This window comes from Oryctolagus cuniculus, chromosome 2, assembly GCF_964237555.1.
Source record: "Oryctolagus cuniculus chromosome 2, mOryCun1.1, whole genome shotgun sequence".
In the NCBI taxonomy this organism is placed as follows: Eukaryota; Metazoa; Chordata; class Mammalia; order Lagomorpha; family Leporidae; genus Oryctolagus; species Oryctolagus cuniculus.
The window spans coordinates 168,352,311-168,375,677 of NC_091433.1; the positions used below are offsets into that span (position 1 = coordinate 168,352,311).

General features: G+C 38.2%; 1 long non-coding RNA gene across 1 annotated transcript in view; it reads right to left on the minus strand.

The window, feature by feature from the left end:
* Nucleotides 1-21,752, minus strand: part of LOC103347703 (uncharacterized) — a 141,571-nt gene extending 119,819 nt beyond the window's left edge. The window contains exon 1 of the long non-coding RNA XR_011386938.1: nt 21,571-21,752. This is a non-coding gene — a long non-coding RNA (uncharacterized lncRNA). The remainder of the gene's footprint in view (nt 1-21,570) is intronic.
* Nucleotides 21,753-23,367: the final 1,615 nt, after the last annotated feature.

Consider the following 23,367-nt stretch of genomic DNA (forward strand, 5'->3'; position numbering starts at 1 on the left):
TATGTTTCCTAATTTGGCTGATTCAGTCCAAACCAAAGGAAGTCTTAAATGACAGGGAAAATGGTCACATTCAATTAAACATTCACAAGACATTACATCTGAGTAAGGAACAGTAATCTTTGTTTCTCACTGGAGTTTCCAAAGGCTGCTCTTTTCAAGATCTTTCCCTTTTTTCAATCTCTCTTTTTTTTTAACTTTTATTTAATGATTATAAATTTCCAAAACCCCACCCACAACCCTCCCCTTTCCCACTCCCTCTTCCCTTTCATTCACATCAAGATTCATTTTCAATTCTCTTTATATACAGAAGACCAGTTTAGCATATAATAAGTAAAGATTTCAGCAGTTTGCACCCACGTAGAAACACAAAGTGAAAATACTGTTTGAGTACTAGTTATAGCATTAAATCACAATGTACAGCACATTAAGGACAGAGATCCTACATGAGGAGTAAGTGCACAGTGACTCCTGTTGTTGACTTAACAAATTGACACTCTTGTTTATGGCATCAGTAATCACCCTAGGCTCTAGTCATGAGTTTCCAAGGCTATGGAAGCCTTTTGAGTTCACCAACTCTGATCATATTTAGACAAGGTCGTAGTCATAGTGGAAGTTCTCTCTTCCCTTCAGAGTAAGATACCTCCTTCTTTGATGACCTGTTCTTTCCACTGGGATCTCACGCACAGAGATCTTTCATTTAGGTCATTTTTTTTTCCCAGAGTGTCTTGGCTTTCCATGCCTAAAATACTCTCATGGGCTCTTCAGCCAGATCTGAATGCCTTAAGGGCTGATTCTGAGGCCAGAGTGCTGTTTAGGACATCCACCATTCTATGAGTCTGCTGTGTATCCCGCTTCCCATGTTGGATCATTCTCTCCCTTTTTTATTCTATCGGTTAGTATTTGCAGACACTAGTCTTGTTTATGTGATCCCTTTGACTCTTAGTCCTATCATTATGATCAATTGTGAACAGAAATTGATCACTTGGACTAGTGAGTTGGCATTGGTACATGCCACCTTGATGGGATTGAATTGGAATCCCCTGGTATGTTTCTAACTCCACCATTTGGGGCAAGTCTGATTGAGCATGTCCCAAATTGCACATCTCTTCCCTCTCTTATTCCCACCCTTATATTTAACAGGGATCACTTTTCAGTTAAGTTTCAACACTTAAGAATAACTGTGTATTAATTACAGAATTCAACTAATAGTATTAAGTAGAACAAACAAAAAAAAATACTAAGAGGGATAACGTATTAAGTTGTTCATCCCAGGGGTAGAGCAGATGAATACCCACAGGGGCCAGATTTCATACATCAACTACCCTCAATTCCACTCAGCTGTGTGGAATTACTTCCCAACTGAGTCAAAAAAAAAAAAAAAAAAAAAAGAGAGGGAGAGAGAGAGAGAGAGAACAATCTGGGTGAGTCACCTTGGGCACACCCTTAACCCTGAAGAACCAAACAGAGCTCTCTGGCCACACCCATCACAGCCTCTAAGGATCCATCAAAAGCAGACAGTCCACTTAATCTAGAGTCATAGTATAACGACAAAAAGCACCACAGCGAAAAAACCAAAGAATATCTCCACAATACCAAACAACAAACGCAAAAACTGAGGTAACAAGAACAAGGGAACACTATGATGCCCCCAAATGAAAAAGACACCCCAACTCAAGATTATGAAGATGATGAGATAGAAAAAATTAAAGAAACGGATCTCAAAAAAATTGATAAGAACATTAAGAAGTTCTCAAAAACAAATTCTTGAACTACAGAAATCCTTAATGGACAGGATAGAAAATCTCTCTTGCGAAAATGAAATATTAAGGAGGAATCAAAATGAAATGAAACAACTAGTAGAACATGAAACTGTGATAGTGATGAGAAATCATAATGAAATGAAGAATTCAACAGATCAAATGACAAACACATTAGAAAGCCTTAAAAACAAAATGGGTGAAGCAGAAGAGAGAATATCGGACTTAGAAGACAGAGCACAGGAAAACATACAGTCAAACCAAAGAAAAGAAGAGGAAATTAGAAATCTAAAAAATATTGTTGGGAATCTACAGGATACTATTAAAAAACCCAACAATTGGGTTCTAGGAGTTCCTGAAGGCATGGAGAGGGAGAAAGGATTAGAAGGCCTTTTTAGTGAGATATTAGCAGAAAATTTCCCAGGTTTGGAGAAGGACAGAGACATCCTAGTACAGGAAGCTCATAGAACCCCTAATAAACATGACCAAAAGAGATCCTCACCACGACACGTTGTAATCAAACTCACCATAGTGAAACATAATGAAAAGATCCTAAAATGTGCAAGAGAGAAATGTCAGATTACTCTCAGAGGATCTCCAATTAGACTCACAGCTGACTTTTTATCAGAAACCCTACAAGTTAGGAGGGAATGGCGAGATATAGCCCAGGTACTAAGAGAGAAAAACTGTCATCCCAGAATATTATATCCTGCTAAGCTCTCATTTGTGAATGAAGGTGAAATAAAGACCTTTCATAGCAAAGAGAAATTGAAAGAATTTGTCACCACTTGTCCATCCCCGCAAAAAATGCTTAAAGATGTGCTACGCACAGAAACACAGAAACACAGCCATCAATATGAAAGAAGGTAAAGGAAGAAAACCTACCAGTAAAAGATCATAGGAAGCGCAAAGCACATACTAGAAAATATCTTTGGGAAAATGGCAGGGCAAAGTCACTACTTATCAATCTCTTTTCTTCCTCTATGATCTCTGCTTTTCTTTTCAGAATTCCTATATCGCATCTCTTCCACTTATTCCCTGTGTGACCTTGGGCACATTTCTTAAAATCCTTGAGCTTCAATTTTATGATCTGAAAATGTGATACCTGCCTCAGAAGGTGTCTGTGAGCATTAAATGAATGAATTCAAATATTATGCTCAGTAAAGTGCACAGCATATAGGAAGCACCTGCAGAGTGCTTACTATAGCTAATAGTATAAGAGAGGGGCCCACTAGTCTTCGTCACAATAAACTACCTAGGCGTCAAACTCAAACGAGCTCCAGTCATTTTTTAATTGTGATAAGGCCCCATTTAAATCTATCATGATTTATAAGCTCATAAAGCATAGATTCACACCATTCAGTCTCAGAGTGTTGTTGCAATTAAAGAAAGAAGTGGTGTGGATTAACCTCCTCAGAGGTGGATAAGCCAAGTGAGAATACCAAAAATAACATACCAGATGCATATTTAAAGTGTTTTTTGTGAACTGCTGAACTACAAGGAATTAGTAAAATCCATGGGCTCTAGAAATAGCTAGAAAGCAGCAAGGAAAACACGCGTATCCTTAATGAATGTTTGCCCAATTGTACTGCTACCTGGTGGCTCAAATATTAAACAAGTGATAAAAATGTGCCTGTGAAGGATGGCAGTCGTAAAAGAGAACATAAATATATAAATTATAGAAAAGCATACCCACAAGCAGTCCATCTTCATGTCAATTTGTGTAAAAAATATAAATTACAGAAGGATACTAACATTATATTCTTACATAAAGCAACGAAAATTATTATTTTTAAGAATACATAAATGCAGAGGCTATAGAGAAACCAAGGGAATGATTCACATTCGAGGCAGTGGCTTCCTACTAGGTGTTTGTGTGCAGAAGTTCATGTAGAAGGGACAAGACATACAATGAGCCTCACCTATAGCAGTAAAATACTCTAGTACTTAAGTGCTGCAGGGAGTACACAGGGTTTTGGCCCGAAGTTATTGTTTAAAATCTCTCTTCACATATGCTATGCTTTTTCTTGCATTTCTGTTACATTTACAAAAATAAAATGGAAAAAAAAAACTACACCCTTCTATCACAAGTATTTGCAAAACAGTATAAATCCTTTCAAAGTTTAAAAGTCTACAGTCACATGATCCTCAAGCTCCTGCTTCCATGAAATCCTGTGAAAGAGGAAGCTAAAGGAGAGATGTCAAAGATGCCTGGAGTCTGATTTGCAGTCAAAGCAAAGTATACAACCATGATGGAGAATCACTACTCCTTCTCCTGTCTGCTGTACTTCCGCAATACCCAGATTCTCTCTGAATTGTTCTCTTCCCCTATCCCTTCAGTTTCAGTAGACTTTAAGCTGATTTCCACAGGAAAAAAAAAATCCTTTTTCTTCCCAAAGCATGGAGTACAAGAGATTTGTTTCCACAAGCACATAAGTCACCTTGTTAGCTTGTGGTGGTCTAATAAAACCATGAGTATTCCTAGATGAATGATCAATTCTTTCAACAAAAAGTGGTCATTCACTCAGGTACGTAAAAAATATTTACTGATCAAATACTATATGTCAGAAACTCTTATATTTGCTAGAGATAAAATGATAAATAAAATGCAGTCTTTGTCTATATGTATTTTATAACCTTCTAGCTATAATAGGTCAAGAAATGTCAAGATAAACAAAACTCTACAAATGTAAATGTGCTCCAAGATCAAAAATAGCTCCACAATAATGGAGAACAGCCCAGTGAGGTTTGCTATTTTAGATAAACTGATTTCATTTCCGAAAAGGAAACTTTTAGGCAAAAGTCTGAATTAAATGAAGAAACAATTTATGTGTTAATGATTCAATATAAGGTACAAATGCCCTAGAATAAAATTTTTTAAGCTGGCCCAGATGTAACAAAGAAAGCCAGTATTGCTGCAGGTGTGCGAGCAAAAAACAGAGAATCATTGGCTTCATCCAAGGAATCGCAGAAGCCAGATTTTGTAGAACATAGTAGCACAAGGCAGGGATCTAGACATTTATTGCAAATGTGATGAGAAGTCACTGGACAGTTTTGAGCAAGGAAGTTGCAGATCATGTTTTATATTTCAAAGGCTCTTGTGTGGAGAACAAACAGAAAAAGATTTGGTAACAGAGGAAGCAGCAAGGAGACTAACTTGCTATAGAAAAAGTCTAGGCAAGAAAGACCAATATCTTGGACAAAAATGGAGAAATGGAATTTGCCAGAACTGTTTTGCCTTTGAATGTATTTCAAGGTGGCATAACTCTAACGACTTGGTATATTTCGGAAGCAGCATCTATGGAATGTGTTGCTCTTGTGTGTAAGACAAAAATAGGCAGCGGGATTACTGGAAGATTTTGTCATGAGTGTCAGGATCAGTGGTAGAACCTCAGGAAAAAAAGAGGGAACACAGGGATCAAACAGGTTGAGGTGACAGGGGACAATATATCAATTCTGATAAGTGAAGTTTGAGTCAAGAGCAATCAGTTTCCGGTGAAAACCTTAAGTTCAGAGTAGAATTTGGGCTAGAGATAAAATTTGGGGAATCTTGAGAATTACATTGTGCATGCAGCCTGACACTCCTGATTGAGATTCTCTAATCACAAATGAGGACAGTGCAACACATACATATAAAAACAGGTGAAAAACAACAGTACCACAAAGGAGACGAAGAACAAGTAGACAGTGGGGTCTAAGGAAAACAGAGAAAAGGGAGTCTTCATGCCTAGTGGAAAAGTTTCAAATGGCTTCATCTGTGTCAAAAAGAGATGAACAAATCTTAAAATTTAAAAGAGGAAAATGATGAAAATCGACCAATAATTTTGACAATTATAAAATCACTGGTGACCTTGACAAATGAGATTTGGCTTTATGAACAGAGAAGTAGATAGATAGAACAGGCTCAGAAATAATAAGTTGGGCAAGTGCAGACAGTGGGACCAGGCAGCTCTCTGTTATCTGAAGATTTTCTACAGCTACTGGCATAAGAAGAAGGGTGAATCTGCTGATGCAGCAGAACAAAGAAACGACTGTGGGAGCAAGAGGCTTGAGTCTGAAAGTGGATTTTTTGTTTTTTTGCTTTTCTCCACCAAGTTTTAACTATCCCCAATATTTGACAGGTAAGTATGACAGAAAAAGAAAAGCAAGGGAATTAAGCATGGATACAAAGAAGTGATTGCAATGTTGGAAAATGGGAGTTAACCGGGGAGAGGAAAGAAGTGAAGATGCTAAAGAAATTAAGAATGCTGAGAACAAAGGGAGATCAACAGGTAAGATGGAGGACACAGACTTCTTGTGAAAATATAATTTGTAATTTTGATTTTTTTCATTCAGGTGTCTTTCCTCTCCTGCAAAAATGAAATAATGACCTAATTATTGCACTTCATGTTTCCATATCCATTACACCTGTCTACCTCTAAACTGGAACGTAGCATGCCTTAAGCCTATCCTGAAATCTGGTGAAATCAACCTTGACACTTATATAAAGATTAAGATTGGATATTTGTGTGGGATCTCTATGTGAAACTGAGATTCTGACAACCCTGAATACTCATGAAAATCTGTTGGCTAAGGTCACACAAAATTACTTTGCTTGAGGCTTGAGGACCTGCAGGGTATATGTATATTTTTCTCAGGGAAAAAGAAGCAAGCATGTTAACTTGAATCAATCCTTGGCATGGGTGAAAAATAAACTCACAGTGTAATGTGGTGGTATCTTTATTTATTTACTTGATTTGTAGTCAAAACACTTGTTTTGAATTCTTATCTTACTCTGACAGTGAGCCAGTGTAGACACATATAAGACGAAGAAATAAACAAAGGGGAAAATATCGAATGGAGCAGAACCATTTGGGATGCCTCCGATAGTATATCACCTCCGAGCCCCAGGGGACATCAAGGAATAGCCAGCAGCTAGCGAAGTGAGCACATGCCAGGAATCCATATGGGAGTTTCGAGAAATCATTACAAGCTTGTTGACTGCACAGACAGCCTAAGTATAATGTAATGAGGGAAAGTTAATTTAAGTCTCTGAGAAATTAATATTATAGTACTATGAACTACTATAAATAAAATTTTGGTTAAACCATGCTTAGGATAAATGTAAGAACAGGTAAGTAAGAACAAGCAGAAACATTATGGGCGCTGCATGTGGAAGACACTGTGCTGGGTTGGTAGAATGAATGCAAGAAAAAAACACTGATGGCAGAGCATCCACTAGCTACAGAATATTTCAGAAGGTATAAGGTAGGCTGCACTCAAAAGGGATTTGTGGAAATTTTATAACAGGCAATTACTCTGGCATGTCAGAAGGAAGCAGACTCAAGGCAACATAAATGGGTTATTTGAATGGAAATCACATAACCTGGATTTGAATGAACCTCTTGACTATAGAAAGTATTATCTGTTGACATCAGGAATAATGTATAGATTTCTAGCGTTGACCATAAGTAGCTCTTGAATAAATCTGCTCACAATGTAATTATCCAGATTTATCTACATATCCAGAAACCTGGAGGGATTGCTGTAGAGACTTGATATTATACTTTTATGGCCAATTAAGATCTTACTTATGGACAAAAATTCTATTTTGATTCCCATGCAAAGCTTGTAAAATAAATAGCTATTATAACTGCTTTGTAGGGAGTTTAGGTAGCTTGGATCAAGTCTGAGACAGTTGCCTTAAGCATTATGCTTGTCCCATTATAGGGCATAGTTTTGTTCCCAGCCTTAAAATTGCAGCCAAATTTTCAAGGTTTATAAGCTCTAAAATTGCAACCATATTAAAAGCTTAGGGAGCCTCATTCATGCTAATTCTAATTTTCTTAAAAAACAGGTAAGTGCAGGGCCGGTGCCGTGGTTCACTTGGTTAATCCTCTGTCTGCGGCACTGGCATCCCATGTGGGCATCGGGTTCTAGTCCCAGTGGCTCCTCTTCCAGTCCAGCTCTCTGCTGTGGCCCAGGAAGGCAGAGAGCTGGACTGGAAGTGCTTAGGCCCCTGCACCCGCATGGGAGACCAGGAGGAAGCACCTGGCTTCTGGCTTCGGATCAGCGTAGTTCCAGCCATAGCGGCCATTTGGGGAATGAACCAACAGAAGGAAGACCTTTCTCTCTGTCTCTCTCTCTCACTGTCTAACACTATCTGTCAAATAAATTAATTAATTAAAAAAAAAAAAAAACAGGTGCTACTTATACAATTAATTCAGAGTCAACAATTCCTCTTAGGTATGCTTCAACAGAAATGTGTGATGTTCATCAGAAGATATGTAAAAAAGTTTTCAAAACATCACTATGCAAATGCCCATCAACTGGTGAATGTACACTAATTTACACTGTTGAAAGTAAACACTGTAGTTGGTGCAGGACAGTGTCTTCGTGGAAGTGTAGGTGTTGTCAACACTTACTAATGAAAATTCATTTATCTCATTTGCCTTGTAAAAATAAATCTGTACACTTATTAATGTATACATTTTTCTATAAGCTTATCAGAGCTTAATAGAGTTCAAAAATAAAAATAATTCTGATTAAATTGATAAGCTTTAGTGTGTCCAACTAAACATTTGGAATGTTTATTTGCTAAATATGGCAGCTCTACAGAGGCATGTCCAAGTTACAGCATGCTCTGAAAGAAGCCCCAAACTACTAGAGAGACCTGCTTAGATGGGGAAACTAGATTCCCTGAAGTGAATGTGAAGTGAAATCTTGCCACTAGGTTGGGGATGATAGCATTGTTAATTGCATATTTTTAAAGTATTAGCTGAATAAGATTTAGGGAAAAGCAATTCTCAGCTAACTTTAGCAGTTAACAATCAAAAAGGAAACCTGTTGAAGTAAAATGGACACTATGAGAAACAGTGATTTGATCATCCCTCACCCTGAATGTTGATGAACAACTTGATACTTTATCCCTGTTAGTATTGTTTGTTCTACTTAATACCATTGGTTGAACTCTATAATTAATACACAATTATTCTTAAGTGTTGAAATTTAACTGAAAAGTGATCCCTGTTAAATATAAGGATGGGAATAAGAGAGGGAGGAGATGTACAATTTGGGACATGATCAAGCTGAATTGCCCCAAATGGTAGAGTTAGAAATGTGCCAGGGGATTCCAATACAATCCCATCAAGGTGGCCTGTACCAATGCCATCTCACTAGTCCAAGTGATCAATTTCTGTTCACAATTGATCATAATGATAGGACTAAGAGTCAAAGGGATCACATAAACAAGACTAGTGTCTGCGAATACTAACTGATAGAATAAAAAAGGGAGAGAACGATCCAACATGGGAAGTGGGATACACAGCAGACTCATAGAATGGCAGAGGTCCTAAACAGCACTCTGACCTCAGAATCAGCACTTAAGGCATTCGGATCTGGCTGAATAGCCTATGAGAGTATTTTAGGCATGGAAAGCCAAGACACTCTGGCCAAAAAAAAAGTAAAAAACAAAACAAAATAAAACAAACAAACAAACAACAACAAAAAAAGCCCAAAAACCTATATGAAAGATCTCTGTGCGTGAGATCCCAGTGGAAAGAACAGGTCATCAAAGAAGGAGGTACCTTTCTCTGAAGGGAGGAGAGAACTTGCACTTTGACTATGACCTTGTCTAAATAATATCAGTCGTGGAACTCAAAAGGCCTCCATAGCCTTGGCAAATCATGACAAGAGCCTAGGGTGATTACTGAGCCATAAACAAGTGTGTCAGATTGTTAAGTCAACATTGTGTCACTGTGTACTTACTCCTCTTGTAGGATCTCTGTCCTTAATGCGTTGTACATTGTGATTTAATCTTATAACTAGTACTCAAACAGTATTTTACACTTTGTGTTTCTGTGTGGGTGCAAACTGTTGAAATCTCTACTTAATATATACTAAATTGATCTTCTGTATATAAAGAGAATTGAAAATGAATCTTGATGTGAATAGAAGGGGAGAGAGAGCAGGAGAGGGGAGGATTTTGGGTAGGAGGGAAGTTATGGGGGGGAGGAAAGCCATTGTAATCCATAAGCTGTACTTTGGAAATTTATATTCATTAAATAAAAGTTAAGAAAAAAAATCTGTTATCCAAATGGGAAAATAATTGCCAAAGAATGGTTGAGAAAACCATGGTGAAAACAGGGATGAAGGAGAACTGGTATGCTGAAAGTAGATAAAGGCAGAGTTTGTAGGGCACATATTTTCTGATCTACCTGATAAAAAACCTCATTTTAAAGGATAAAATCAGAAGAGAGGGGAAGCTCCTAGCAAGACTATTAATCAGAGAGTGAGGCACTGATCCCAATATCCTCAGTAAATGCCTCTAATTTACTGATTCCATTCTAGAAATTGCCTGATGAACTAAATATCTCAAAAGTAAGACTATAGTGAATTGCAAGGTTGGAATAAACATCTAAGCATCCGTTCTACTGGTGCCATTCATAATCAGTTGAGGCTAGCAAATTTCAGGAATCTCTTGGATTACCTTTACACACAGCATCCAAGTTACGGCAAAACAAAACCAACATAAGCAGACTTGTTAGGGAAGAGAGTATTGCTGTTAATGGCTTCCTTAAACTATAGTAGGTGCACATTGGTAAAACAAAGAATCTACAGTTCAATTTTATTATACTATAATACCGCACAAGGATGTGTGTGCACACACATACTTACACACCCCTCAGGCAATTTAGGTAAACATAAATTTCACAATACCATAGTAGAAAATAATTACTGAGAAATAGTGTTAATTGTTCCAGGCTGAGCATCTGTATGATCACACATATCCCCATGATGCTAGAATACCAATGCCCTTTGAAAACAAATGAACCCGTCACCATGTGTGAACATACAATCCTTCCAGGTTACATAAGATCCTACAACATATATGACCTTTATCATGTGTTGGAAACCAGCCAAAGGTTTCCTAATTGGCTATGCTGAGATGCAGGGTTGCAAAAATACATATGGGGTACTTAATTAAATTTGAAGTTCAAATAGATAACAAATAATTTTCAGAGGAAATATGTCCTGTGCCATCTTTACCACATAATTGAACTTAAAAATATCTGATTCAAATATAATTGGTCGGCCGGCGCCCCACCTGAGGCACCGGCACACCAGGTTCTAGTCCCGGTTGGGGCGTCGGATTCTGTCCCGGTCTCCCCTCTTCCAGTCCAGCTCTCTGCTGTGGCCCGGAAGGCAGTGGAGGATGGCCCAAGTCCTTGGGCCCTGCACCCCATGGGAGACCAGGAGAAGCACCTGGCTCCTGGCTTCCGATGGGCGCGGTGTGCCGGCCACAGCACACCAGCCGCAGTGGCCACTAGGGCGTGAACCAACGGCAAAGGAAGACCTTTCTCTCTCTCTCTCTCACTGTCCACTCTGCCTGTCACAAAAAAAAAAAAAAAAAATATATATATATATATATAATGGGTCATTTGGAATGTTTATCTGCTAAATATGGCAACTCTACAGAGCCATGTCCAAGAAAATCCATATTTAACTGCTGAACCAACCAAGCAGATTAGGGCAGTAAAGTGGGCATCTTGAGCCCTAGCGCACACTAACCCACTTCCTTAACTAGCTACAAGTGGAAGTGAGTTTTTAAGCTCAGCTCTTGCTAGGGGTATTGTGATTTTGTAAACACTTTTCTAATGCACCTTCATTTTTGTTGGCAAATTTGAAAAGGAAAAAGAGATCAACCATCAGCTGAGTTTTCATTATTTTTAAGCACAAATGGTCAAAATTTATCAACCACTATCACAAACACTGAGGAAAAAAGCCTGAAGAGAAATTTTGGTAATGCTAAATAGCTGATAACTTTATAATTATGGACAGAAGGTAAAGAGATTTGCGAAAGACCTGAATAGACACTTTCCAAAAGAAGACATATAAATAGCAAACAGGAATATGAAAAAATGCTCAGTATTACTAATAATTAGAAAATGCAAATCAAAATCAAACCGCATTGAGACATCATCTTACCTCAGCCAGAATGGCTACTATAAAAAATACAAAAAAAAAAAAAACCTCCACAAATGTTTGTGAGGATGGAGAGAAACATTGTTCAGCCATAACACAGAATACAATTCTATCATTTATAGCAACATGGATGGAATTAAAGGATATTATGTTCAGTGAAGTTCGTCAGGCATAAAAAGACAAACACAGCATTTTCTCACTTACATGAAGAAGCTAAAAAGTTGATCTAATAAAAGTAGAGTGTATAATTATGACTTCCAGAGCTTGGAAAGGATGTAGCGGAAGAAGGAATGAAGAGAGGATTGTTAACAGGTATAAGGGTACAGTTTGATAGGAAGAATAATATCAAATATTCTGTATCATAATAGGTTGACAATGGTTGACAAAATTATATTGTATAGTTAGTAGAGAAGATTTTGAATGTCCCCAACCACAAGAAATGATAAATGTTTCAGATGATGGATATTCCAAATTCCCTTATCTGATCATTACACAACTTATACATGCAATGAAATATCAGACTATACCCATGATATGTATAATCTCTATGTCTATAAGAGTTTCTTAAATATATTTAAAAATTCAAAATAATTTAATGAAAAATAAAATGATAGAAGTATAATGGTATTTGTGTTTTGGTCCTCAAGATTAAATCATGAACCAAGGAATACCTAAATAATGCAGGCAATATTTATGAGTGTCTCTTAAATTTTTAAATTTTTTTTTAACTTTTATTTATTGAATATAAATTTCCAAAGTACAGCTTATGGATTACAATGGCTTCCCCCCCATAACGTCCCTTCCACCCGCAACCCTCCCCTTTCCCACTCCCTCTCCCCTTCCATTCACATCAAGATTCATTTTCGATTCTCTTTATATACAGAAGATCAGTTTAGCATACATTAAGTAAAGATTTCAACAGTTTGCTCCCACACAGAAACATAAAGTGAAAAATAATAGATGATTTTTTAAATGATGATGAAATCAGATCAGACCTATTGTCATGTTTAATCCCAGTGAGAGTCAAGTTGGGAATTGATAATTTCTTCTTCTTCTTCTTCTTCTTCTTCTTCTTCTTCTTCTTCTTTTTTTTTTTTTTTTACAGAAGATCAGTTTAGTATACATTAAGTAAAGATTTCAACAGTTTGCACCCCCATAGAAACACAAAGTGAAAAATACTGTTTGAGTACTCATTATAGCATTAAATCTCAATGTACAGCAGATTAAGGACAGAGATCCTACATGAGGAGTAAGTGCACAGTGACTCCTGTTGTTGACTTTACAAATTGACACTCCTGTTTATGGCATCAGTAATCTCCCTATGCACCAGTCATGAGTTTCCAAGGCTATGGAAGCCCCTTGAGTTCTCCGACTCTTATCTTGTATAGACAAGGTCATAGTCAAAGTAGAGGTTCTCTCCTCCCTTCAGAGAAAGGTACCTACTTCTTTGAAGACCTGTTCTTTCCACTGGGATCTCACTCACAGACTCACTTACAGAGATCTTTTATTTAGGTTTTTTTTTTTGTTTTTTTTTTTTGTTTGTTTGTTTGTTTGTTTGTTTTTTTGCCAGAGTATCTTGGCTTTCCATGCCTGAAATACTCTCATGGGCTTTTCAGCCAGATCGGAATGCCTTTAATTTGTGCTTTATCATTGACATTATTGTGGTTTGTAGAATTATCTCTGATAATAAACAAGCTGGTAATAAAAAGCATTATTTCCTCCATCAGAGTTCTTGATTTTTATAACATTTTTATTATGATAGGACTATAAAGAAAATAACATAATTTTTATTATGCAAAACTAAAACATGTAAATTAATGTAGCTTCCTTCAGTTAAAGAACATAATGCATTTTAACAGTGCTTGAATAATTTTATAATTTTTCTTGTGGAATCTTCCTAGTACCTCACTTGAAGTTCTTTTGATTAGTCTTAATATTTTCTCCACCTAAGAGTATATTTCATTTAAAGAATGACAAAGTCATTTAGAGTTAGGCTTAAAGAATGCAATTTAGTCTAGCTGGTGTTAGATTAAAACTTTGTGTAGACAATAAGATGATTTTGGCCAGTGATCGGTCTCTAGTTGTTAACATCAAAAATGCTGCTACATTAGTATAGGTATATGATGACATCATTTTAAACAATCAACTTTGAAAGACTTTGTAAATGTGATTTTGAGAGTGTTTCATATATATATATGAAATATATATATTATATATATTATATATAAATATATATTATTTTATACCCACAGAAACAGATTTATTGTGACTTATCAATGAATCAAACACTTAAGTCTCAAGTCAGCTGGAAATCTGAATTATCAGTGTAGGTCAATGAGATAGCTCACAGTATCAGTGTAGAAGCAAAGTTTCCTTCACAAAGTTTCCTTTGTGAAGGAAATGTCACCTGCTCTGTGGGCTAGTTTGCCTAGCTTTTGGACTTGAATGACACTGGATGCCATGGTAACATCTAGAAGCACAGCCTGCATGTGATAGGATTCACAAGTGCTTGCAAGGATGTGACTGCAGGTTCTGAAGGAACAGGGTGTGAAGTGGGGAGAATCAAAAACAGTTGCAAAACCTAAATAATTCATTTATCATGTAAAAAATCCCAAAATGTCAGACTGAAATTTGTAAGCTGAATTCTCTTCAGAATATTACCCTTGATCTGCTCAGAAATATTAAGTGGAAAAGGAGGAGAGGATGAGGTTGTTCCTATTCCTTGTTAAGAAAAAAAAAATAAAGACTCTCTACAGCAGGACAACTTGTGTGTCAAGGAGCTTGTGATCATACTTCTCTGTCTTGAAAAAAGATACTTCCATTATCTGATATTGATCTGACTTGCTTAATTTGGAGAAAATTATTTTTTCCTAGCAAATTGTGTTTAGATTAAGAGGTTTACAGAAAAATTGTTCAGAAAGTAGAAGCTCTCCCACCCCCCAATGCCCCCTACCACTAACTGTAATCCCCTGCCATTAACTGCCATTAATCTTGCACTGCAGCTGTGTATTTTCTACAACCAATGAGCCAATAGTAAAGCATTATTACTAATTAAAGTTCATAGTTGACAACAACTTCATTCTCTGTGTGGGACAATTCTATTGGTTTTGACAAACACATAATGTCATATGCCCACCATTACAGTGTCATAGGTTTCACTGTCCTAGAAATGCCCTGTGTTCTATCTGTTTCTCTTTTCATCTACTTCTGAATCTCTGAAAATAACTGATCTTTTGACTGTCCTTAAAATTTTGCCTTTTTGAAGAACATCCTATAAATTGAACTGACTTTGTTCACTTAACAATGGGTGTTTAGGATTCCACTATGGCTTTTGTTTTCTGTATATGTACAGCTTTGCTCATTTATTTTTATCACCAAGTAAACTCTGTTTTATGGGTATACTATGGTTTATCATTTTATTAATATACCTATTGAAGGAAATTTTACCACTTAAGGTAATTAACCACAAAACAATGTGATATAAAACTTCAAGAAATAACCTTGCATTCTAGAAGTTTTTGTGTGTGTGTTTTCTTTCCTTAGAAATAATCTTTGCCTACGTATCATTTATAGCAAAATGGAATGGACCAGAATACAGGCCTGGAACGTATTGTACTAAGAGCTTTTATTACATTCTGTTTCAGCTATACTCTCAGTCTCTGCCAAACTCTCACTATCATAAAACTGGTGAAGAAATATGTCACTATTATCTTCTTTATTTTTGATTCTCTCTCACTTCCCTATCCTTGCCCTCTCTCAATGGGAACATTACTATTATGCCTCAATTGGATTTTCTCACTCTGGGTTTCTCTCCATAATATTCTGTGAAACCTGTGCCAATTTTCTCCTTACCATTGCCAATTGTAACACCTGCTAATTTAACATTCTGCCAAGATTCTCCATTGCCTACAAGACAAATTTTCAGTCGGTAAAAACAGCATCAGTATATTTCTGATTGGCTCAGTGCTGCCTCTATATCTTGTTATCATTTGTTTCTGTAATTCTGAATGTTTGAGCTTCTCTTCTTTTTCACTTACTGCTTCTGCTCCCTTAATGCTTTCAGTCTCCCTCATATCTTTCCTTTCTAACACTTAGCACCAACACAAATATTTTATCCAAGAAGCACTGCTTAGAGCCATCATGATGTTTTAAACTGTATTGAAACATTTTTATTTATCATTAGCCTTCTTATAGCTAACTCCTTGAAAGAATGCCCTGTGAAATGTTTATATTCCCACTGTCTAGTCAATACATTTGATCCCAGTGTACATCTCTTAAATAAAATTGATTGTTATGCTCCCAAAATTCTGTGTGGGAGCTTAATAGTTCAACAAAACAAGAAGACAACAATAATTAAATACCTAATCAATGGAAACTTCTTTGTGATTTTCAGGGGGTAGTCTTTTATTCAGTCTTACAAAACCACCACTAAAGTGTACACTGGCTCTCTGTCTCACAAGTATGCTCAGAGTGTCCTTAAGCAAATAAAAGATACTTTTTGTCACACATCAGGAAAGCACAAATAGGCAGTTCAGGACTGGTGCAGTGACTTCAAGATGCCATCAATACCCCCAGGATATTTTATCTTTCTCTTCCAACATTCATAGAGCGTGGCTTTCCTACCTATGGTCACACAGTAGCTGCTCCATATCCATTTTCCATCTCCCCATTTTTCCATTGCATAAAAAAAAAATAAAATTTCATGTGGGGACTGAATGAAATCCATAAAAAGAAGCCAACCTTCTTAATAAATGTGTAAGTGTTTTTTTTTTAATCTTACTGACCAGAACTTTGCAAAAATATTTTTCTTAGCTGCAAGGAAGTTAGGAACTACAACTAATCATAATGACATTCCAAGCAAAGCTAGCTCTCTGTTAGTTTGGAATTAAAGGAATATGCATACTAGCTAAGCAATTATTAATGTCTATTACAAGATATTAAGCAATATTGGCATATCTCAGTGTAGCCCAGAGGTTATTTGCCCCATGATTCCAAATGATGGGTAGATGACTATAACCTCAAATCTAGAAAGAGCTGGATTGGATTTATATATTTAGTAATGAAAAGTGGCATCCATAAGCTCAAATAATATAGATGTCAACCCATTATTTACCTGTAACTGTTCTCTTCTATAGGGAGAATGTTAATAAGTTAATAGGTAGTGACATCAATTGGTAGTTTCCATGGCACATTTTTTCAAATCAGAAAACCTCAACCTTGAAAATAAAACCCCCACCCCACATCCCAAAACCAATGTCAGATCTTTTTCATCTATCCCAGTAGTCTCCTTCAGCCTTACAGCCAGGAACAAAATAAAAAATAAAATCAAAATAGTCATGCTGCTGTTTCCTCCCCTTGCTGTGAGGAGATTCTCATTATACAATGGAAAAAGACAATAAAAGAAATGCATGTAAAACAAATTGATTGCTGCCAGGGCTATATTGTGTGTGCAGCACACCAAAACTTATAAATGCAGACAATAAGCCATTTTAAGAGTATTGAAGATAATTTCCAGTAATGTATTGACCTGCTAAAGAAAAAATACATAAAATATAGCAAAACTAATTTTAAATTAAGAAGGGGAGGTGAGAAAAATCTTTCATTATAATTTTTGTTCCTTTTTACTAATAACCACAAACTTAGTAAACATGTAACAATGATATTTCAGGTCATGTTTAGATTTGCATGAAACTTTATAAGACTGTCTGAGCTTTTGAGATTAGGCAGAGTCTGAGAAAATGCCCTTTGTTCATTTCCCCAAAACACTTAGATAATGAATAAATATAGTTGGTCCTAATTTATTTTTTAAAATTGCAAAAATATGTTTTGATGCTCATATAAATGAATAAATTAAAATGTGCTTTTAATGATTTTTGTTTTCTAAGGTTGTGGGAATCATGGGGTTCCTTGAATTTTGTAAAACTATTATATTTTTCTTACAAAAATATGTTACACATAAAAAGAAAAATACTATACCATGGAAGCAGCTTTTCATTCCACCATTAGAGAAGGTTTATGCTACTTGACCATGTCCTCAGGTGCCTTTTGAAGACAGATCAGAAGCGGTGATTTAAGATACATAGAACAAATTATAAAGCCTTTTTGGCATTTTTATTAAAGAAATAGGCTTGAGGCAAATAGTTAAGTCTTTAACAATGCAATTGCCTGAATTTTTAGAACAGCAGAATCTTAAAGCTAATTCAACATCCTCACTCCACTCAGAAAATCTCAATTGTATTTTCAATTTAGTACACTGGTATAAAGGTTGTATAATTGAAAGTACTGAGATGCCAGGGTGTTAATGAAGAATACAGTAAGCACACTGTAGAATGAACATTTTCATGGCTCTTATACTCCAAGCACATGAGGCTAATTATTTTCCAACCAGTAAGTGAACGAAAAGCTATCCTGAGAGAATACTCGCTTCTATGACCTTTGTAATCCCTCTTTATTCAGAATCCATGATGCTACCTACCTCAGAGCCAGTTCTCTCAGGCTCTTCAACCTTTGCGGGCTCAGAGGAATTTAATGAATTAATTTTTAGTTTTCACTGAAGTGTGTCTTTTTACCATCTGATATTACAGTTTCTAAGGCCAGAACAGGGGTGATATGAAAATTAATTTTCCAGAACTGCCAGGCATGGCTGTTCATAGAACTAAAGGTAGCCCCAGGCCTGAACATTTTTGGGCCAGTGAGAGAAAGGGAAAGAGTTTCATGTCCAGTTCTGGGCCGAGGTCTCTGTTTTGGCCTACCAGAAGACCAGAGTTAGATGGCTGACTGTATACCCTCCACAAGTGATGCCTGATTCCCTGTAACATACTCATCACATGTCACTCCCCCTCTTCGTGGAGGAACGACACAGGACCCTGCGCTGTTCTTTTGTCTGCTCGGCCCTTCCTGGGTTTGCTGCTGGTTCTTCCCGGGTTGGCTACCGACCCTTCCACCTCCCTGGAAGGGCGGTTCCCCCTAGCCACTTTCCCCACTTCCGCGGGGGAGCGGCACACCGCCGGCCGGCTCTCTCGGGGGCTGCTCAGATGTTCCTCAGGTGTTCCTGGTGCATGTTGTCTCTCTCCTCCTTTATAGTCCTTTTCCACCAATCCCAACTCTGCTACCCACACGCCGAGTATGCTGCTCTCCTCCAATCAGGAGCAGCTCCTGCAGCTTGTCAAGTTGGTGAGAGGCAGCTGGGTAGAAGCTGTTTCCTCCTCTCCCAGCGCCATATTGTGGGAGAGCAGATGCATAGAATAAGTCTTAATTCCAGTAACTTAGTCTAGTCCGAGTTGCTCCCAGTTGCTCCCCACAGATCCCCCTTTCTTTTTGTTTTTGGCGTTGATACGCGCCTGTCTTCGGTGCCCCGCGGCACACACTCTGCTCTGCTTGCTAGAGTTGCCCACAGGTGCTTACAAGTCCTACCAATCAGGCAAACCGAATCCAGGTCCTCTCTTCGCCATGTTGTGAGGAGGTTTTTAGGCGCTGATGCTTGCCTGTGTTCGGTGCCCTGCAGCGCATGCTCTGCTCTACTAGAACTGCCTGCAGGTGCTTACAAGCCCTATCAATCAGGCAAACCGAATCCAAGCCTTCTCATTGCCGTATTGTGGGGAGACTTATTGGTGTTGATAACGTGCCTGTCTTCAGTGACCTGCAGCTGCCCACAGGTGCTTATTATCTTACTAATCAGGCAGACCGAATCCAAGCTCTTATTGCCATGCGTGTTGTGGGGAGGCCTTATTTTTCTCTATTTCTCTATCTCCGGGCATTCCTATCTCTCCCATTTTACTTCTATCTGCCAGCATTCCTATTTCTCTCATTTTACTTCTAAACTTGTTTCTCTTATCCCCGCGGCTTCCCGGCGCCCGCCCTGAGGCTGCTTCTTGGCACTGCGCCACTTCCCGGCACCCGCCCTGCGGCGGCTCCCGGCTCTGCGCGGCTCGGCTTCGCGCCCTTTGCGCCCGCACCACGGCCTTCGCGCTAGCCCCACGTTTCCTACTCACGCCCCGTGCGCTCTCCCCGTTTGTGCCCCGCGCGCTCTCTCTGCGCGCGGCGGCTTCTGCGAGTCACACAGCCCAGCTCACGTTTCCGCCACCGGCATTCAGTCCAAGTTCCCCGGGGTTAACCTGGCGAATTCAACCCAGCTCACGTCTGCGCCCTTCGGCTTGGCTTCCTGTCCTTTGCTCCCCGGGCTAATCTGACTGATTCCAACCTGGCGGCCCACGTCTCTGCCTCTGGTTCCAGATTTTCGCCTTTTGCTCCCCAGGCTGACTTGAAGAATCCCAAGATAGCTTACGTCTCCGCTTCAGCCTGCACTCGTGGCTTCATCCTCCCTAACATTTTTCTCTACCGGGTATGTTTCCTAACTTTTCTTCCAACAATATTCCCCTCTCATTTTTCCTGGCTTCTCCCCACAGTCCGTGTCCGAGTCTAAGTTTCTCCCAGCTTCCACTTTCGCTTTCAATCCTAACGTCCAATCCTAACTTCTTTCCCACAGTCCGTATCCGAGTCTATGCCTAGGCTTTCAATAGCTTCTTCCGGCACCTTTTCCATCCGGCTTTTCCCTAGGCTCTTTGCTAGTCTCTCTCTCCGGTATTTTCCCACTTCTTCCCGTTTCTTCCCTCCTAGGTTTGCTATCCGAGTCATGGCACCATTATGTCGCTCCCCCTCTTCGTGGAGGAACGACACAAAACCCTGCCTAGGCTTCATATCCGAGTCACGGCACCATTTGCTGCTCCTCTGCACGCAGAGGAGCCGCACCGGACCGGACGCTTGATGTTCCCCTTTTTTACAAGTCCTTTCTATAGTAAAGTAAGAATAAGTAAACAGCAAACTCCCAAAGCGAGAATGAGTAGAGAGAAATGAGAAAGAACGAAGCAACAAACTTCCCCGCGAACTCTCCAACGCACTCTCCAACCAACCCACACCACCATGCCGTCTCTCTCCTCCTATATAGTCCTCTCCACCAATCCGTGCTCTGCTACCCACACGCTGAGCGCGCTGCTCTCCTCCAATCAGGAGCAGATCCTGCAGCTTGTCAAGTTGGTGAGAGGCAGCTGGGTAGAAGCTGTTTGCTCCTCTCCCCGCGCCATATTGTGGGAGAGCAGATGTATAGAATAAGTCTTAATTCCAGTAACAGTATAGTCCGAGTTGCTCCCCACAATCACATATACAAAAGAGAGTTTTTATTCCTGTAAAAAGATGGTAAATTTACAGGACTATATCTTTTTGATATTTAAGCATATAAATTTTCCAGAGAAGAAATAAAAAGTGTATTTTAGTTCATAGACAAAAGGATGGCATAGATCCATTTGTCTGATTTTTATAGGGATTATTGGGTCTCAGATCCATGCATTTTTTTCTTCTGATGGCAATTTTAATGTTAAAAATTACCTCAGGCTCTTTTACTTTTGTGCAGTTCTTGATTTCAGAATGTAGAAATGATTTGATTATAATATTTACTGATCATTATATGAGTTTCTTATATGACTAAGACTTGAGTCCCTTCACCTCTGTGAGCCCACTAAGGTCATGCTTTGTTCAAACTTGTAACCAGAACCCAATATAATTGTCCTAAAGTATGTATCTAACTGAAGTGTTGTTAAATAAAGTGCAACTATAATTTAATTTCTGTGAAATAGTGTATATAAAAAGTGGATAGAATTAACATTGTAGGCAGACAAATGTTTCAACTTCCTCCTCTGGCATTTGTTCCTTGTGTGACCAAATTGGAGTATCAAGGTACCACTCGGAGTATGCGAGCCTGAATCTGCAAAATGGGAATTTTATCATCATATTTGTGTTACTTTAACTAAAGTAACTGAGAGGAGCTACTTAAGAAGGAAGGTTTATTTTTGCTTACGTTATGGAGGTTCACAGTTCAAAATCAGGTGGTCCCATAAGCCCGGCTCCTGATGAGGGTGGTAGATGGTAGATCCACGCAGAGGAAGCATCACATGGCAAGCCAGGTAGCAGAGGGAGACATGAAGTTTGCTCAGCTTATATAACCAACCCTCTCACAGGTACCATCTCCAAAGTGCAACCTCCCAGGGATCTGAAGACCTCCTTCTAGGCCCATCTCTCCGATGTCCTAATTAATCAAGTCTCCACCCTGAATTCATCAACCATTAACATTAATTTATTAACTATTAACATAAGACTTTGTGGCCGGCGCCGCGGCTCACTAGGCTAATCCTCCGCCTAGCGGCGCCGGCACACCGGGTTCTAGTCCCGGTCGGGGCGCCGGATTCTGTCCCGGTTGCCCCTCTTCCAGGCCAGCCCTCTGCTGTGGCCAGGGAGTGCAGTGGAGGATGGCCCAGGTGCTTGGGCCCTGCACCCCATGGGAGACCAGGAAAAGCACCTGGCTCCTGGCTCCTGCCATCGGATCAGCGCGGTGCGCAGGTCGCATTGCGCTGGCCGCGGCGGCCATTGGAGGGTGAACCAACGGCAAAGGAAGACCTTTCTCTCTGTCTCTCTCTCTCTCACTGTCCACTCTGCCTGTCAAAAAAAAAAAAAAAAAAAACATAAGACTTTGGACTTTAAATGCCCGCATGAGTTTGGTTAGCAAAGTTCTATTCAAAGCATAATAGAAACAATAATAACTAATCCACAGAGCTCTATCTATCTTTCCCTTTCTTTGCTTCTCAAATACATATTTTAAAGTATATGCATATGCACAAAGGATAAATTTTTATTTATATTATTTTTAAATATTCAAACATTCACTATAACATTTTTAATGTTGCCTTGAGGTTTTAAGTATATATATTTAATTTCTGATTTTAAATAAAAATTACTATTTTAAAATTATCATTTTGTTTTATATAGGTGCAATTATATAATAGTCCATAAATATCTCAAAAATTTATAACAATTTTTTAATATAGAGGACAGATTTAATGTAGTTAATAAATACAATTCAAAAAATACTTCCCTTTCTCCTACTTCCATTGTTTCTTTTTCTGTTAATTTTTGTGATATCGAATTTTTAATATACTTTATAATCACAGGTCTACTCCTCCACTAAAAAAAGACTTCAACAAGTAAGAAGTAGAAGGACCATTATTTCTTACTCTTAAAGTACCACAGTTTAGTTGATATAATCACCTTGTAATCACAGACAACAAAAGGGACCTTCAAAGATTTATGAAAAAAGGTATATTATGAAAATAATCTATGCATAAATTTCAAAAAGTTCTTACACAAAAATAAACATATCTCTTAATTTCATTTTTCCACAAACATTTTGAAGTAACCTGGTATTAATTGCTCTATGTCTTCTGCAAATATCTCCATATTATCTATTCATCTCTTGGAAAAGCACATAATTACCTCTATATAACAATATGGATACAAACAAACAGGAAGCTTACAATGCACATTTCATAGGTAAATTACTGTGCTAACTTCAAAGCCCAGGCTTTGAAAAAAAATTTTAATTGTATAGATTTATGGGGTACAGTGTGATAAATTCAACACAAGAATTCAATGTGCCAAGATCAAATGAGCTTAGCATTTCCATCTCTCTGAAAACTGAAAAAAAAAAAGTCAACATTACTAAAAATGTATTGGGTACAATGTGCAATGATTAAATCAGGGAAAGTGATTTTAAGGAGCTTCCATCTATTTTCCATAGTGTCTTTACTAATTTACATTTCTT